Source organism: Fukomys damarensis, unplaced genomic scaffold (assembly GCF_012274545.1).
Source record: "Fukomys damarensis isolate Sample0158 unplaced genomic scaffold, DMR_v1.0_HiC HiC_scaffold_16, whole genome shotgun sequence".
Lineage (NCBI taxonomy): Eukaryota > Metazoa > Chordata > Mammalia > Rodentia > Bathyergidae > Fukomys > Fukomys damarensis.
In genome coordinates, this window is record NW_022900928.1 from 98788108 (window position 1) to 98806052 (window position 17945).

The 17945-nt window shown below is 36.6% G+C and overlaps 1 long non-coding RNA gene across 1 annotated transcript; it reads left to right on the forward strand.

The window, feature by feature from the left end:
• Positions 1-566: 566 nt before the first annotated feature.
• Positions 567-17262, forward strand: LOC104867367. The gene is made up of 3 exons (XR_781749.2): positions 567-764; positions 16000-16187; positions 16860-17262. It is a non-coding gene; the product is annotated as an uncharacterized LOC104867367 (long non-coding RNA).
• The last annotated feature ends 683 nt before the right edge of the window (positions 17263-17945 follow it).

The following is a 17945-nucleotide window of genomic DNA, read 5'->3' on the forward strand; positions in this document are numbered from 1 at the left end:
GGTGACAGGTTTTTTTCAGGATCTGGATTCCAGGGTTTGCAGACATAGCCAAAACTCTATATGAAACTTTAAAGGGCCCAGAAGGACAGTAATTATAGGGTGAAGAGTAAGTGTCAGCATTTAAACAACTAAAACTATCTCTGCTGCCCCTTGTATCAGGAATCCTATATGTGATGACTGAAAGAAATCATACTGCTTTAGGGGTGCTCACTGAAAGAGTAGGTCCATGGAATCATCCAGTAGCATATTTATCTTAGAGTTTCAACCCAGCTGCAGCCCTGGTAGCTGCAGTGTGCTAATTAAGTAAACTGACAAGCTAACATTAGGAAAAATGGATTGTTCAGTTTCCCCATGTCTTTTAGAATTGTTGAATAACAGGACATCAATGGCTCTCAAATAATACAGTCACATAATATCAGGCCTTATCTGTGAGAATCCCCATCTATATTTTGTTCCAGTTAAAACCTTAAACCCTGCTACTTTTTGCCCTCGGAACCTGGCCCCCTGACCTTGATTGTCTCAGGGTCACCAATGAATTGTTCTCAAATTATCTAGATCTGCAGAAGACCCACTGCTTGATGCTGATTTTGTCCTGTTCAAGGATGGGAGCAGCTTCAAGGAAAATGGGGTACACTATGCTGGTTATGAAGAGATGACTCAAGATGAAGTGGTCCAAGAAAAAACCCTCCCCACTGGATGGTCAGCTCAGTGAGTGGGAGCTATGAGCACTCATACAGGCTCTCTGAAGGGCAAAAGAAAATAGGGTAAGTGTTTATACAGATTCCTGCTACTTTGCATGTATATGGCACAGTCTGTAAAAGTGTAGTCTTCTCACAGAAAAGGGCAAACTTATTAAAAATAAAAAGTAGTTAGTACAGTTGTTGGCAATGTGGGAATCTGACAAAGTGGCATTGCTCTGAACACCAAGAAGGAAAAAGATGCAATAACAAATGGCAATGCTAAGGTAGACATATAAGCCAAAAGGACAACTAAACAGAAACTTTAGATGATTATACCCACCCCTTGTAAAGGTTATAAATATGTGTTGGTATAGATTTGTACTTATTCTTGATGGCCTGGGATCTTCTCTATAAAAGCAGAGAGGGTTTCAGAGGTATGCAAGATTTCATTAAAGGAAAAAATTCCAAGGTTTGGTCTGCCTCTCTCCATAGGCAGTGACAATGGGCCAGCATTTGTAACAGAGGTTGTACAAGATCTAGCTAAACTGTTATACTGCTTATTGACCTTAGAGTTCTGGTAAGGTTGAAAAAATAATGAATCATACCATTAAGGGAGTATTGACTAAATATTATCAGATAACACCAGGGTTATGGGTTCATCTGCTCCCTTTGGCCTTCCTTAAGAGACACCCCAAGTCATACTGGATTCTCCCCATATGAGGTCTTATTTGGAAGGCCATCCTGATCTTGAGAGACTTTATAAGAAATTTATCTCAACTGGGCTTATCCAGTATGGAATTACACCTGTTAGAATTGGACAAAGTGTTCCAAAATATTCAAGGGTGAATTAGAAATAAAGAGGACCTTTCTGTGCTAACTCTTTCCCATCTGATAAAACTGGAGGACCAAGTTTATGTTAAAAATTGTAAAAAGACCCCTTGACAACCTATATGGGAAGGGCCATATGAAGCACTTATGGTTACTCCCATAGCTGTCAAGGTAGCTGAAGTTCAGCTATCACCATTCCAGAGTGAAACAAAATTCCACAGACTTTGACTCCAGGAGACAGCACACTCAAAGCCCTGCTTTCACCACACTGGAAGCTGGTGAGTTCATACATGGCTGAAGAATGAGGACTGCAACCAAGATATGGACTCTTATATCAAACTGTTATTATGTTTTTGAATGAAGAGTTTATAAGCCTAAAGATGATAAGTTTGATAAAAATATGTGACCTTTAAAACTGTTAGATGGGAACTGGAGGGACATCCCTTATTCTTCATTTTGATGCCTGTCTAAAAGAACTTTATGAAAACCCTGGTAACTATACTTGACTCTGAGGATTATACAAAAAAAGATGTAGGATCAGATAAGGCACAAATATGGTCAAACAGTTCTGTTGTAACCCAAAAGTATTGGCAATTGTGATAACTGTAGACAGGGACAATGTAAAATGTACATAGTCTTTAAAATTGTATATAGCTTGGCCTTGAAAAATAAGCTGATCACAAGGAGTAGGTTTTTTATATTTATACTGGGTTTCAGTCAACTGTTAGGCATGAGCCTCAAAAGTTAAAAACATAGATTCTACATATTAAAAATGTTTAAAAATATCCCCTCCAAAAATAGGGAAAACTCCTGCACTGCAAGAAATACAGAATATCCTAAAGGGCATCCAAAATTGTACAGAAGTAGATAGATATGATGGACTCCATTGATGGTACTTATTCATGGCTGCTATAGGCAGACTAGGAATTTGCCTCTGCTGAATTTGCACACCACTCACTGTGATGACTTATCAAGCAATTGACATTATGAATGGCCTGCCCTTAGAGCCAGTAAAGCTTACTATGTATCCTTTGCTCAACTACCCAATGCATATAATTAAGAATGGGACTTGCTTTCTTGGTATCCAAAAGTCACACAATGTCTTAGCTGTCTGTACTGATATTGTTGATTTGTCTTCTACCACTGGTAATTACTCTGCCCCCAAATGGAACTTTCTCTGTGGAAATGATGTTTTTAAGGTGATTTCAAAGTGTTCTACTGGTTTATGCGCTCTGGTGATAATAATCCCCAACTTGTCGTCTATACTCCTTGAGCTATGAGAAAGATGCCTTTACAAATTGCCATGACCCCTTACTTAAAAATTTGAGTAAACATCCAATGATGAATCAAGGATTTAATTCTAACTAAAACCAGTGGGGAATGTGAGACCTGATTCTGCTAAAGTGACTTCATGCTGGCCTGCTAATGGGCCTGGGACTGTGCTTCCCCTTCTCCTTATCAAACATCAAGAAAAATCTGCTCAAACTTTCATATGCTAATTGCTAACTTGGTTAACAGCCCACCCAGGGACAAATGGTATGTCAAAACGTGACCATAGAACATTTCCTGCATAAGATAAGCAGTGTGTTTGGAATCTTATCCCCTGGTAGTTCTGTGAATGCCCTGACCTATGTTTGAACTTTTTTGTTTAGAAAAACCCTATAAAACAACCTCAGCCCCTGAGCAGTTGCCTCTCTGAGCTACTTGGCTCTGGGAGTGCCATCTGGCCAGACTAAAAAAGGTCTTCTTATTGGTGTGTTCCTCTCCTGGTGATTCTTGTTCTTCCATCCAGCTCCCAGAGCCTTGCTGAGCTATAGGTCCCAGCATCGTGGAGGCCCTTTTGGCTGTTCATTGTTTCTGGAAGTAAGGCCCTGGGTCTTGCATCTAGAGCCCTCCTTGGGCTATAGGACTCAGCATCGTGGAGGCCTTTTGGTTGTTCATGCTCCACAGAGTGTAAGTGAGACTTTAGATCTTACACTAGGTTCCTCTGTTGGAGGCCAGGCCTCAAAATAAAGGGAGAATAATCAGGCTTACATACCTCCTGAAGGGATAAGATAGGTGGTCCAATAAAGTATAGACAGACATCAGTCACTCAGGTGGGTGACCAAGATCTCCTAATCCATCCCCTACTAAAAAGGTCTTTGTTCTTTCCATATACAATTGCTACATGACCTGCTTCCCCATTGGGTCAATATTACCTAAGCACAGGAGGCTGAGGCAGGAGAATTGCTGTGAGTTCAAGACCAGCCTGGGCTACATAGTGAGTTCCAGGTCAGTCTCAACTACATAGTGAGACCCTGTCTGAAAAAAACAAAACCTAAGCAGTTATACTTATCTTATTGGTTGATCAAAATTTTAACCCACATTGTACCCACCATGTGATTTTTTTTACCCACTTCATGATTTTGCTCTATAAAACTACCTTTGAGATGTGGGTTTGTTGGCAATCCATTTTCAAGTCCCCTCCTGTCTCTTAGGAGCTATATCTCTTAATAAAGTTTTCCTACTCTTAACCTCAGTTGTTCCTTAGAATTTATTCTTCAGTTTTGGGAAACATTCACTTGGTGTAGATGACATCTAGCAGGTTGGGAGTGGACTATATCCTCTATGTCAAAAGTACATAGGATCCTGGAGATCCCATAGGTTAAATTTGAGGTACTGTGTCTATCAACAAGAATGGGTATTACACTATTATACATCTTTTATTTTTTTTGTAATGGGGATCAAACTCGTCAGGACTTTGTGCTTGCAAGGTAGGCATAAGAACCATTGAGCTAAATTCCCAGCCCCTAAATCTTTCAATAAATAAAAATTCATCTTCAAAATAATTTTTTTATTTTATTTTTTGTAACAGGATCCCATTATGTAGATCTGGTTTGCCTTGTAATCACCACATAGTTCAGGTTGGCCTTGAATTCATGAAAATCCTCCTGACTCAGCCTCCTGAGTGTTGGGATTACAGGCAAATACTACTACATGCATAGCAAAGATTTTCTTGTTAAAACAGAACAGAACAAAAGGAAAAAGCACTTCACAAACCAACATGCATATAATTATTCCATCTACTCTCATTTTAGAAACTCACAAGGAACACTGATTAAATTTTGATTCTCCATTTTATAAGTGGCAAAAGTGCACCTCTGCTTGGTGAAGGATGACTCTTCTTTTTTGAAGAATGCAATTCATAATAGTGAGACTCCCCATACTGCCATAGTTGCAAATATCATAAAACAAGATAAATGTTACAGTATTTGTGAAAAACATCTACTTTCAAGTATATCAGACAGTGAGATTTACACTGTGCTAAAACATCATCCCAGTGAGAACACACCTTCTCAATACCTGACAATCAGCACCTTCATGAAACAACCAATCTATACAAATATGTACTAGGATACACATACACATATGAATTATAAAGGATGTTACATTTAATTACCACCAGTAGTGATATTCACATTTATCCACCTCCCCAAAAAGCTTCCCAAGAATACTGTCATAGTTGGATATATACTTTAGTACATAGAATATTATCTAGTAATGAATGTAGATAAACTGAAACTTTTAAATTTTATTTATTTATTTACTTATTTATTTGGTTCTGGGGATCAAACTTGGGTCCTTGCATTTGTGAAGCAGGAGGCAGAACCACTGAGCTAAACATACTGAGATGGGATAATCTGACACTCAATGACCTGGACTCCCTGAATTGGTAATGAAAGAGAATCTAGAAAAAATGAAACTCAAAATAGCTTCTCAGACAACAGCAGATTGTGCCCATAGTACAAGACATGATTAATAAATCTAACGCAGATGCAGATAAAAAAATAGAGGAGCTGAAAAACATGATGGAATCCCAACATAGGAAACAAATGGAATCAATAAAACAGATGCAAACAGATTTCTAGGAGATTAAAAACCCCACTGAAAGTTTATGCAACAGAATGAGCCAATGTGAGGACAGAATTTTAGATATACAGGATAGGATTGCAATTAATGATCAGGAAAAGAAAATTTTCTTAAAAATAGTAAGGAAACATGAAAAATCAATCCAGCAGCTGTTAAATGATACAAAGAAGAATAACATAAGACTTATCAGAGTCAATGAAGAAATAGGAGAGAGTGCAAGTGACATTAAAAAAACTTTTCACAGAAGTAATGGCAGAAAACTTCCCAAGCAGGGGGAAAGAACTTGACATACAGATAAGTGAGGCTTATAGGACCTCAACTAGCAGTGATAAAACAAACAAACAAATGAACAAAAACCAAAAAACTACACTGAGGCATATAATAGTTAAGATTCCAGAAGAACAAAATTCTACAAGCAGTTAGATAAAGGAAACAAATCACATACAAAAGAAAGCCCATTGGAATCATAGCAGACTTCTCAACACAAGTTGGAGGGGTAGGGGAAAGAAAGAAGGGAATGGAATTAATATGAGAAAATGAAAAAACTGGAAACAAAGTCTTTGTAATTATAGAGTAGTAGAGGAATTTAAGGGAGCCCAGGGAAAAAGGGAAAAAGAAGAATCAGGATATGTTATGTAAAGGTACAAATCTCCAATGATGAAAGTCATTATATTGTCCACCTAAAATGTACCAATAAAATTAATTTTAAAAAAGGAAGATAGAAAATCTTTGGAAACTTAGAATAATGGACAACTTCCTTGAAAAACACAGCTTTTAAAACCTGAAATAGTTAAATATAAGACATCTACCTCTGAATGAAATTCAATTCACCATTGAAATCCTCTCACAAAAAATGTACTCCAAACCCAAATAGTTTCAGTAATAAAGTCTTTCAAATATTTATGAGGAAAAAATAATCTTACATGAATGCTTTTAGATAAAAGAAGAGCTAATGTTTTCCAGCTCATTTATGGCCTGAACCTACGTTAGTTGTTTAAAATAATTTTTTAAAAAAATCAGTATTCCAAGGGCCGGGGATTTAGCTCAGCGGTTCAGTGGCCTGCCTCTCAAGCGTAAGGACCTGAGTTCGATCCCCAGTACCAAAAAATAAAATAAAATAAAATAAAACAAAATCAGTATTCTTCGATATGATCCTCATAAGAACCACAGTATGTACAATTTAACATTCACAATGGCCAAGATCAAATCCAAAATCACTGTAGCTGAAGAAAACCTCAGACAGGTGTGATTGTCATAGTCTAAATATTGTGTCCCCCTAGATCTATGTGTTGAGAGTAACACCCAATGTGACTGTCTATAGATGTGCTCTTTGGAGGTAATTAGGTTATATTAGTGGTGTTAGGAGAAGAGAAAGAGATGCTCCCACTCTATCCACTGTGGAAAGGGTCATGTGCAATCCAGGGGGAGCCTTCAATTAGAATCTGACTTATCTGGTACTTTGAACTTGGATTTCCCAGTCTCCAGAAGTGTGAGAGCTAAATCTATGTTGCTTAATTACATGGTTTTCCAACCTGAGCTGACTAATGTAGTGGTCAATTCCAAAAGGAAATGCTGGCCAGTGGACATTAACTGTGAGAATGAACCTAATGTTAAAATATGAAATACAAACTTTAATTTTTTTAAATTTTTATTAAAGATTGCAAACATATATGACAAGAAATGAAGATACTAAATAAAAATTTCAAATATACATATATGACAGTAAAAAAAAGATATGAAATAAACAAAAATTTATGCAGCACAGACTGATAATCCAAACATTTTTAGTTTGATATGATCTTCAAACATTATATGTTCTTTCTCATTTTCTTTTCATATAATATTTTTGAAATATCTATTTACAAATAAAACAAAGTTACATATTATAGTTGAGAAACTGTCCTCAAAATTTTATGATTTATAAACTCCTTGGTTTTATTAATTTTATAAATATCATATGCTTATTGATTGTATCACTTATATTATCTAACAAAACTTCCCACAGAAAAGAAATATACTTATATTTGAAATCCAAAAGCAACTAAAAGAGTTCACATTTTTAAAATCAGATTTTTCTGTTTCTATTTTATTATATCCCATACTTCTTTTTATTGTATTTTTATAAGCATAATGATAGAATTTAACACCGATACATATGTAATATTCTTCCCAAAGAAATGAATATGAATTAAATCATGTATGTAATTTAGAGAAATCATAAGGTTGGCAGAGAAACTATCGATATGCCAAATGTGCACAATCCTACCACATTCATGACATGTTTCTCATTTAATAGTGCACACATATGTGTAAAAACATACCCCCCACAAATATACACAATGCATATTTTCTACAATACAATATATACTTTGGTATAATAAAACAGTGCAGTGATGTGTGGAATTTTTGCGATTTGTGTGATTTGAGAAAAACAAATATCATCTTTGAGGCAGTTGGAAAATTTGTAATATGTACCAGATACTGAATGATATTAATGATTTATTATCCATTTATTTCAGTATAGTTATGATAAAATTTACTTAAAAATTAATATTTATTATCAGTAGAAAATAAGTACAAAGATATATTGATAACATAACAAAATTTGTCTTTAACAAATTTCCAAACAAGCTGTAGTGACAGAAAAGGAATTTTGCAGAAGGCAGAGCTGAGAGAGGAGAATGACAGATGGACCTTAATACTTTTCATACTACTCATGTATACAGATTTCATAAATTCTCAAATAAAAAAGCAAAGAAAATGAGAACCAAAATAACTCATCAATTTGGTAGACCAACATATAAAGACAAAGATCAATGCGTTGATAAATTTTAAAAATATGAAACATAAAGCCTGAGATTTAGCTCAGTAGTGCTGCGCCTGCCTAGCCAGAACAATGTGCTGAGTTTAATCCCCCGCCCCAGGGAAAAAAAAAGAAAAGAGAAAAGGAGCATATGTTCTTTCCAACATACTCAATAGATTGACAGTGAATTATTTGTTATGTCTTCCTCTTGAGTTGTTTCCTTCACAAGGATGTAGTGGCCTTCTTTGTCTCTTTCAATCAGTTTAGGTTTGAAATTTACTTTCTCTGTGAATAAGATTGCTACCCCTGCTTTTTTCTGGGCTCCTGTTGCGTGAAGAAGTTTTCCGTCCTTTCACTTTCAGTCTACGGGCTTCTTTTTGCACTAGGTGTGTCTTGTATACAACATATTATTGGATTTTGCTTCTTAATCCATTCTGTCCGTCTATTTCTCTTGATTGGTGAATTGAGGCCATTGATATTGGTGGTTCTAACTGATACATACTAACTTATTATTGTCATGATTTTTCACCTTCTCCTTTTAGTTTCTTACCTTTTATGAAAGACAAACTTTAAGCAGCTATTCCATATATGTTCTGTGAGGTACAGAAAAATACACTTTAATAAATTCTATTATTATAAATGTTCTCAATAGGCAAACTCCAAGCACAGGTGGTTTCAATAATAGGTTGTATCATTCAAGGAAGAGAAACACAAAATTTTTTAAAATTATTATTTATTAGTACATATTTGTAATACATGAATTTCATGTTCATCTTAGGGAGTAGGTACATGTATATAACACATCTTGATTCCTTTTTAATTCTTCCCCTCCCCACCTACCTCCCTCCCTCTCTAGATCTCCTTACCACTTTTCATTATTATTGTTACTGTTATTAGTTTTAGCTCAGGGTTACAGCATATGTTTACATTCCTTGTGGGTATTTGGTACATGTACATGAAGCTCCCCTTTCTCCTCCCACCCACCCTAACCCACAGTCTCTTGAATCCCTTTCTGTTTGCAGAAGATCTATCTGTTTCCTTCTACCAATCCTTTTTTTAAAATCTTCATTTACACTTTGCCTACTCAAAGGAGAGATACATTATAGTATTCAAGCTTGTGTGACTGATTTATTTCACTTAACATTGTATTTTCTAGGTGTATCCATTTTCCTACAAATGTCTTGAATTTATCCTTCTTTATCACCAAGAAGTGTTCTATTGTTTATAGATACCACGTTTTCTTTATCCATTCATCTATTGATGGACATACTGTTTGCTTCGATGATTTAGCTGTTATGAATTGTGCTGCTATAAACTTAGGTGTGCATATATCACTGTAATATGGTGTCTTTAACTCTTTGGTGAAAAAAAGAACTAAAAGAGGAATAGCTGGATCAAATTAATTTTATAATGTCAGGTTTTTGGGAAATCTCATACTGACTTCCATAGTGGTTTTTCACAGCACAGGGCAGCAGAGTTGACAACTGAAATACTGACCTGATCAAAAACAAGACCAACATGCAGGAAGTTTCACATCAAAACTGCAGTGCTGCTTTTCTGTGGAGACTGGGTGAAAGATACTCTTGGGAGACAGGCTTGGAGATGGTGAAAACCAAACAAGAATCTGCCAAGATCCCTTTGGTGGCCTGGACTCAGGCCAGAAAGATCATAGGGCCTATATTCTGTTATGGGAGACCAGATTTGGTGGGTGTGGTTTTTAGAGGGTGTGGAATTGAAGGAGAAGACATTTAGTCCAGTAGTATGCCTGAGCTCTTGCACCACTGCCTACATCCAGCAGAAATGAGTGGTCTGACTTACTGTATATGAATATATGCATGGCTTGTGTCTTCACTAAAATCATAGACCTCTTTGTGCTTATTAAGGGCAGTTCATGAGTTCTTAGGGTTTGTCACTAAGCAGTTGATAATTGATGCCATTGTTGTCACTGACTTTACAGTAAGTCTCCAGCTTATGAACAAATTCCTTTCTGGGAGAACGTTCAGAACTGGATTCCTTTTTAAGTCTGACAAAATGAGTCTTATACACCTTTGATGCAAATATACAATGTATATTGTTCTATATTTCCTAGCTGTCCCCTGCTTATCAACATTGCTTTTCCTCTTGCTTCTGGACATCTTGGTCTCTGATGAGCACTGTACTACTATACACAACCACACTGTATAATAAGCACACCACAGCACAACTGTGACAGTGTCTGGCAAGCATGTGAACTGCTTCTGTGATTTGATTGCATCTATGAATGTTTGTAATGCAAGGTCTGTTCATATCTGTGAAAGTTCACAACTCAAATGTACTGTACTACTATAGCCAATGTGACATACCAGTTGCTGCCAGTTGCATTTCTCTCCATGCCAATATCTGGAATGCCTGGGAATCAGAAACAATACTGTGGGTCACTCCTGAAGAATGGGGCACTGGGCCTAAGAAGCCACAAAACCTACACCCCCCAAAAAATGGAAACAAAAAGATAAAGCAAAAAAAGACTCCAAAAACTGTCAATTCCCCAAAACTGGCTCTGTGGACATTGACGTGGAGGACAACATAAGCCATATAGCAGAAAGGGATGCAAGAATATCAATGGAAGGGCTTGGGATTTAGCTCAGTGGTGCCACTGCCTGCTTTGCAAGTGCCAGTTCCCAAGTTTGATCCCCAGTACAAAAAAAAAAAAAAGGTATCAACGGAGGTAAAACAGTTCAATAAGATACTTTGAAAATTTAAAGAAGATATAAGTAATCAGATAATAACCTTAATGAAACAAATATTCAGTCAGTTTAGAAAAGACATTAATAAACAGCTAGTGGAACTAAGGAAAAAGATACAAAATGTGAATATCCAACAGAAAAAAGAATGAGAGTCCATAAAAAAGTTTCAGACAGAAATCCAAGAGACTAAATCCATATAACTGAAAATGTGGGCAGCAAAAGTGGCTATTGTAAAGACAAAGAGTCAGATCTAGAAGACAGGGCTAGGGTAAATGATTAATGAGAACTACCTTAAAAACAACAAAAGTACATGATGAATGGATCCAAAACCTGTTTGATATCTCACAGAAGACTAATATAATAGTAATTAGAATTAATTAAAAACTCAGAAGACCACACAAAGGACATAATAGGAGACAACTTTCTCAATATGGAAAAAGAATTTAATACACAGGTAAATGAAGCATATAAACCATGAATAGCCATAATCAGAAAAAAAACCCACTCCATACAGCCTAATAATAAAAAGACCAGAAATATAACACAAGAATAAAATCTTACAGGCTACTATACAAAATTATGTTTCAGAATTGATGGAGAAAAAAGATATACCATGATAAAGAGAACCTTTAAAAGTTCCCAGTGACCAAGCCAACACTCCAAGCTATTCTCAGTGACATCCTAGGAGACAATGTAAACAATGCCAAAAGGTGCGTTAAAATAATGCATTTGGAGGGGGGAAAGTAGAAGGAAAAGAAAGCAACACAGCAACAAGAAAATAAGATGGTAGAAATAAGTCCATACTAATCAATTATAATTATCAATGCAAACAGACTCAGCCAATCAAAAGACACGGATTAGCAGAATGGAACAAGAAACAAAATCCCACACTATGCTGTATACAAGAAACATATTAGGCCACTGTCTTCTCTCTTATATGAATGGCCTGCCCTTATGCAGTAGGGTATACCTCTTTTTCTACTTTTAATTGGCCCAAACTTATTTTGCAGAGCCTGTTTTTTTCCTACTTTTAATAAAATTTGCTACCCTTTAAAAAAGAAATAAATTGAACAAAAAAATTTATAGACTCAAAAAATCAAAGGATGGATAACAGTATTCCACACTACGGGAACCCCAAAACAAGCAGAAGTAACTGTCCTAATTTCAGACAAAGTGGACTTCAAGCCAAGGTTTATCAAAAGAGGCAAAGAAGGGCTGGAGATTTAGCTTAGTGGTGCTGCCACCTGCCTCACAAGCTCAAGGACCCAGGTTCGATCCCTCATTTAAAAAAAAGACAGAGAGGCAAAGAAAGGTATTACATATTGGTTAATGGAAGTGTTTAACAGGCAGAGATAATTATAAAAATTTGTGAACCAAACCATGGTACACCCAACTTCATAAAACAAATACTACTGGACATAAAAGATCAAATAAACATCAATACATTTATATTGGGGGACCTCAATACCCCACTATCTCAATAGGCATATCGACTAAACAAAAATTTAACAAAGAAATATTAAAGTTGAACCAATCCTTTGAACAAATGGACTTAATAGATATTTAGAGTGTTTCACCAGACAACAGATTACACATTCTTTTCAGCCACACATGGTACGCTCTTCAAAATAGAGCACATGCTAGCTAATAAAACATGACTAAGTAAAGGCAAAATAATAAAAAATTTACCATGTATATTATCAGACCACAGTGCAATGAAACTAGAAATCAATAGTAAAAGAAAACACAGAAACTATGTAAAAGTATGCAAGTTAAACAACACTCTTGAATAAACATGAGTAACAGAAAAAACTAAGGAAGAAATGAGATAGGTCCTAGAATGAAATGATAATGCCAGTACAATATATAAGAATTTAGAGGACATGATAAAAGCAGTCCTATGAGGGGAGTTTATAGCTATGAATACTCATATCAGAAAAATAGAAAAAGTCCAAATAAATAACCTAATGGTTTATCTCAGTCTTAGAAGAACAAGAACAATCCAAATCCAGAGTTTATATAAGGAAGGAAATTATAAAGATCAGAGCAAAAATTGATGAAATAGAGACAAAAAATATTAAAAATTGGTTTTTCCTCCTTGTTCAGAGACAGTCTGGCAGTTCCTCCCCATAATAAAGTTTTGCTATAGTCCTGGCTTGGTCCTGGTTTTCAGCTCTTTTTACTTAACATATCTGGTGCCAAGACCCAGGAGGAATGCAGTAGATTAAGTGATGATCCCCCACAAGCCAGGGTCAATTGGCCTTTCAGTGACCTCCTCCAGAGCATGTCTGCTGAGCCAGGACCTCCTTGGGGCTTTCTACGTTTGCCATTGCTCATGACTTACATCCAGACTGGTCACTGATTTCAGGGTGAGTAGGTAGTTAGCTTCCCTCTACTTGGGTCCTCTGTCTCATTCTCATTCTCTCCCTCTGGGGACTACTCAGAAATCCAAGCACTTGGTCAGAGGGACCCTCTTGGGCCACTGGGCCCAGGACTGTGCCCCATGCCTCATCAGCCCAACTCCTCTTATTCTCCCCTTCTGGGACTGGCTTGGGGCATATCAAAAGAGACAAAGACATTCCTCTTTTTTACACTCCTCCTAGGGAGCTAACTCCTCCTCACCCATTCTAACATGGGTGCCCAACAATCCAAACCCCCTCCCTGAATGCCTCTTGGCTGCCTCCTGGCATAACTTTGTCACTTGGACTGTTGGGACCCAACTGTAAGCCAAAAATGACTCATTTTTTTACTGCAACCAAGTTTGACCTCAGTACAAATTATATAATAATCTCAGTGGCCCAAAAATGGCACATTCAATTTTAATATACCATGCAATTTACACAATTTTTGTCATCGCAATGGCAAATGTTCAGAAATCCCCTCCTTACAAGCTTTCTTTCTTGTTTCTCCCTCCATCAAACCTGTTCACCCTCTCAAGTACTTCTAGCCCAGACTCCATCCTCTGCCCCTCCTGACTTCTTCCTCTGATCTGGCCAATCACTCACCACTCACACCTACCCCACCCTGTAACCCAGCCAGCTCTTCCTTCTCCTTGCATGCTCACCTCTGCCATCTTGTGACCCTTCCTCATCTCTGCCACTTATGTCTCTCCACCACACACCAGCACTGTCCCTGCTCCTCAGCCCCTCCCAAAACAGAGTGAGTTAACAACCACTTCTCATCTTGTTCTTCCTTCTCCAGCTTCCTCAAAGACAGAGAAAAGCAAGACTCTACAAAAAAAAAAAAATGTAAATCTTCTCCTGGCCCTGCCTATTTACATATCAACAACTTGTGTGGCAGGCTACATTACCAAGAAATTCCATTGGGCCCTATTGTTTTCTACATGAATATTGAAAAATAAAATATAAGTTTTTAAAACAATTAAGAAAATGTAATGCTTAAGATCAGAGCTCAGAGACCAAATGCTATGTTACAGCACAGTGCTGGCTACAGACTGCTTGTTCCATCATAAAATCAGGTGCAATGTCCTTCCAAGCAGAAAATCAGTCTTAGAAAACAAAAAAAACCAAAAACCAAATTATAAATTCTGGCTAATTGACAATTGTACCTTTCATCTTCAACTTAAAATAATGCTTGATTGGTGTTTGGTTCCCAGATATTTAATCAATGTATTTGAAACATTTCTTTTACATTGCAAATTGTTAAATTGTAACTATAGGATTAACTTGATCTTCTCTCTACTTTCTGTTTACAGACTTCTGACAGTAACTATAACATAAGATTATGCTACTGTTTTAAAGCACTTTTACCCCTCATTTTAATTACAAGAGATCTCTGTTAATTGATGTACAAAAATCTTGACTAGTCTTAATTAAAAGGGATGTTATAAGGTCCCTGATTTAGCTCAGTGGTTCTGCCACTTGCTCAAGGGCCTGAGTTTGATCCCTGGTACAAAAAAAAAAAAAAAAAAAAGATGTTATAATTCAATTTGCCAAATATATTTGAGTGCACTCTAGTTTCATAAATTGTCTTATATGTTTGTCTGTGTCATCCAATTGTTTAAAATTGTTTGTCCAATTATATTTTTATCAAAATGACATCAAAGATATATTGTTAAGTTCTACAACCTGGTTTTACGGGTTAAATAAAAAATTGTCAGAATAATTAAATATAAACTTTTAGGTTTGGATAGACTCTTGTTAGTAAATAAAGAAGCAACTACAAGTTCAATCCCTGGTCCCAAAAAAAAAGAAGCAGCAGCTGCTCAGTAAAATTTATTCTGGTCTTTGTTCACTAATGGGAACCCCAGTAATTTTCATAGCCTTTGGTAAGATATACCCCCAATAAACATCATTAAATATGCTGTTTTAAAATGTTTACATTGGTATTATCAAAGGGTTGAGTTATAAATGTGTTATTGTGATATGTTTATAATGGTCATCTTCAAAATATATTTTCTGTGGAAAAACAAAGAGTTATTAAAAAAGATCCTTTTGGTATCAGTCTACACTATAAGACATAAGGTTTCATATAATTATAATTATTATTACTACTTTCCTGGTGTACAAAATATATCCATGTTTTCTGACTATACATGTCTTCCAACACATTGTTTATGGCAATAACCTTTTGATCCAGGTATTTGCCCTTTCTTCTGCTCCACCTACTCATGATTACAGTTATATTTGTAGACCCATACAATTTCCTTAGAAGGCATCCTATCAAAAGGTGATAACTTAAGTAAGAGTTTCCAGTTGTTTTTTTGTTTGTTTTCTTTTTTGAGACAGGGTCTCACTATGTAGTTGAGACTGACCTAGAACTCACTTTGTAGCCCAGGCTTGTCTTGAATTCACAATGATCCTTCTGCCTCAGCCTCCTCAATGCTGGGATTGCAGGTGTGTGCCACCATACCTGGCTCCAGTTTTTTGTTTTTATGTGTTTTTAGAGGGGAATAAATACATTTGGCAATGGCTATTTTATACTAAGATACATATCTAAGTTTGGTGCAAAGATAATGTCATCATGATTGTCATGCTAAAATATTATTATTATGTGTGGCTCCTAATTCAAAGTTTTTTCTGTTAATATTCTACAGGAAATCAACTACTACAACAACCATGATTGTTACAAACAACAGTCCTCTACTATACTTTAGATTCCAGAGTGCTTGCTATCCAGATAAAGTTATGACAGTTAAGGCCATTGCTCCTATTGTACTACTGATGTAACTGATCTTCTCTTCTGGGTGTTCAACCACAAAAGGGAAGAGACCAACACTAAAAGGTAACTGGGCTAAGAAGGCCACCAATATTTTTGCCCTGGCCCTCCAAGCTCATTAAAGACCCAAAGTATAAGGAACCTTTTCTACAATGCCTTACATCTTTGGTAAGTCACCCAAGCTCCTGAGCAGGGAGATTGCTGGACACCAGAGGACAAATGTAACACGTGCCAAAAGAGGGTCACCAAGAGAAAAAATCTCCCATGCTTTCACAGAAAGTGACTTGGTCAAGCAAGTCTCATGACCCATCCTAACATCTGACACTGACAAGAGCTGAAAGGCTCTATGAATGGTTCCAAAATAATGCCTAAAGAGATTTAACTGACCTTGAAAGATAGCAAGATATTCATATTGATTGACACAGGTCTCACTTTAACTTGGTCTTAAATACCCAGCAGAAAAGAATAACCAAAAGAAGCAGTCAATAGCACCAGAGATAGAGAGATTTTTGAGGCACACCACTCCACCTCCCTATAAAGGGATAGATCTCTAAGTGGTAAACCAGATAACCCAGTTTCAAAAAAGGCTACAACACCTATTTAATACCACCCTCCACTATCACCCTGTCAGTATCTCAGACTGTTGGATGTGTAAGTCCATTTACTCCTGCTCATTCACTCCAATTCCTGTCCCCCTAGATTTTAACCTGTTTTGCTGTTTTCAAAAATTTCTTGCAGAAATACATGAGGGCATATACCAACCAGACAGTCACAGAACTCATCATGGGACAGTATGAGACACTGTGTAAGAGGAAGAAGCACTCACCTACTGCTGCCCCCACCACATCCAGGTTTAGCCCCAATCTTTGCCCCTTTATCAGCTTGAAGCAGCTCAAGAAAACAGACCTTCCCCAATAACCATAAAATGAAAGCCTGGAATGTTAGATTTCTCTCACCTTAAGATGGCCCTAACTAGTGATGGCACAAGCCCCTCCTAGTGATGTCACAAGCTCCCCCAATCCCTAGCCACTACATCACTCAATCCCTCCTCAGTCCTACAAGATGTGCTCCCTGTCTCAGCCATATTGCTTTCTCACCTTTGTTCGGAGACAGCCTGGCAAATCCTCACCATAATAAAGGTTTATTATGGTCCTGGTCTGGTCCTGATTTTCAGCTCTTTTTACCTAAAAGATCTAACTCAGGACCCTGCCTCTGAGCTACATCTCCAGCACTAATTAAACCTTTCATACATTAATATATTTAGGTTGTCAGTACCTGAGTTAAATAAAATTGTTTTAAATTTCAAAAAATAAAAAATCAATTAATCAGAGTCTGTCCTTTAAAGGAATAAACAAAATAGAAAAACACCCATATCTTATCCAAAAAAGGGAAGAAACAAGTTAATGCAATTAGAAATGAAAAAAGATGAAATCACAATGGATACTACTAAAATCCAGAATATCATAGTGACTGTATGCCAAAAATTGGAGGACTCAAAAAAAAAAAATTAAGAAATTCCTAGATACATGTGAATTATCAAAACTGAACAAAGAAGACTTCAAAATCTTAAACAATTCAATAACAGACAATGAAATCAAAGCAAGAATAGGAAAACTACCACTAAGAAAAGCTGAGGACCTGACAGATTTATGGCTGAATTCTATAAGAACTTCAGAGAGGATCTAACACCAATATTCCTCAAACACTTTAATGAAATTGAGAGGGAAGAAGTACATCCAAGATCATTCTAAGAAACTAACATTATCCTGTTGCCAAAGCCAGACAAGGATCCAACCAAAAAAGAGAACTATAGGCCTATCTCCC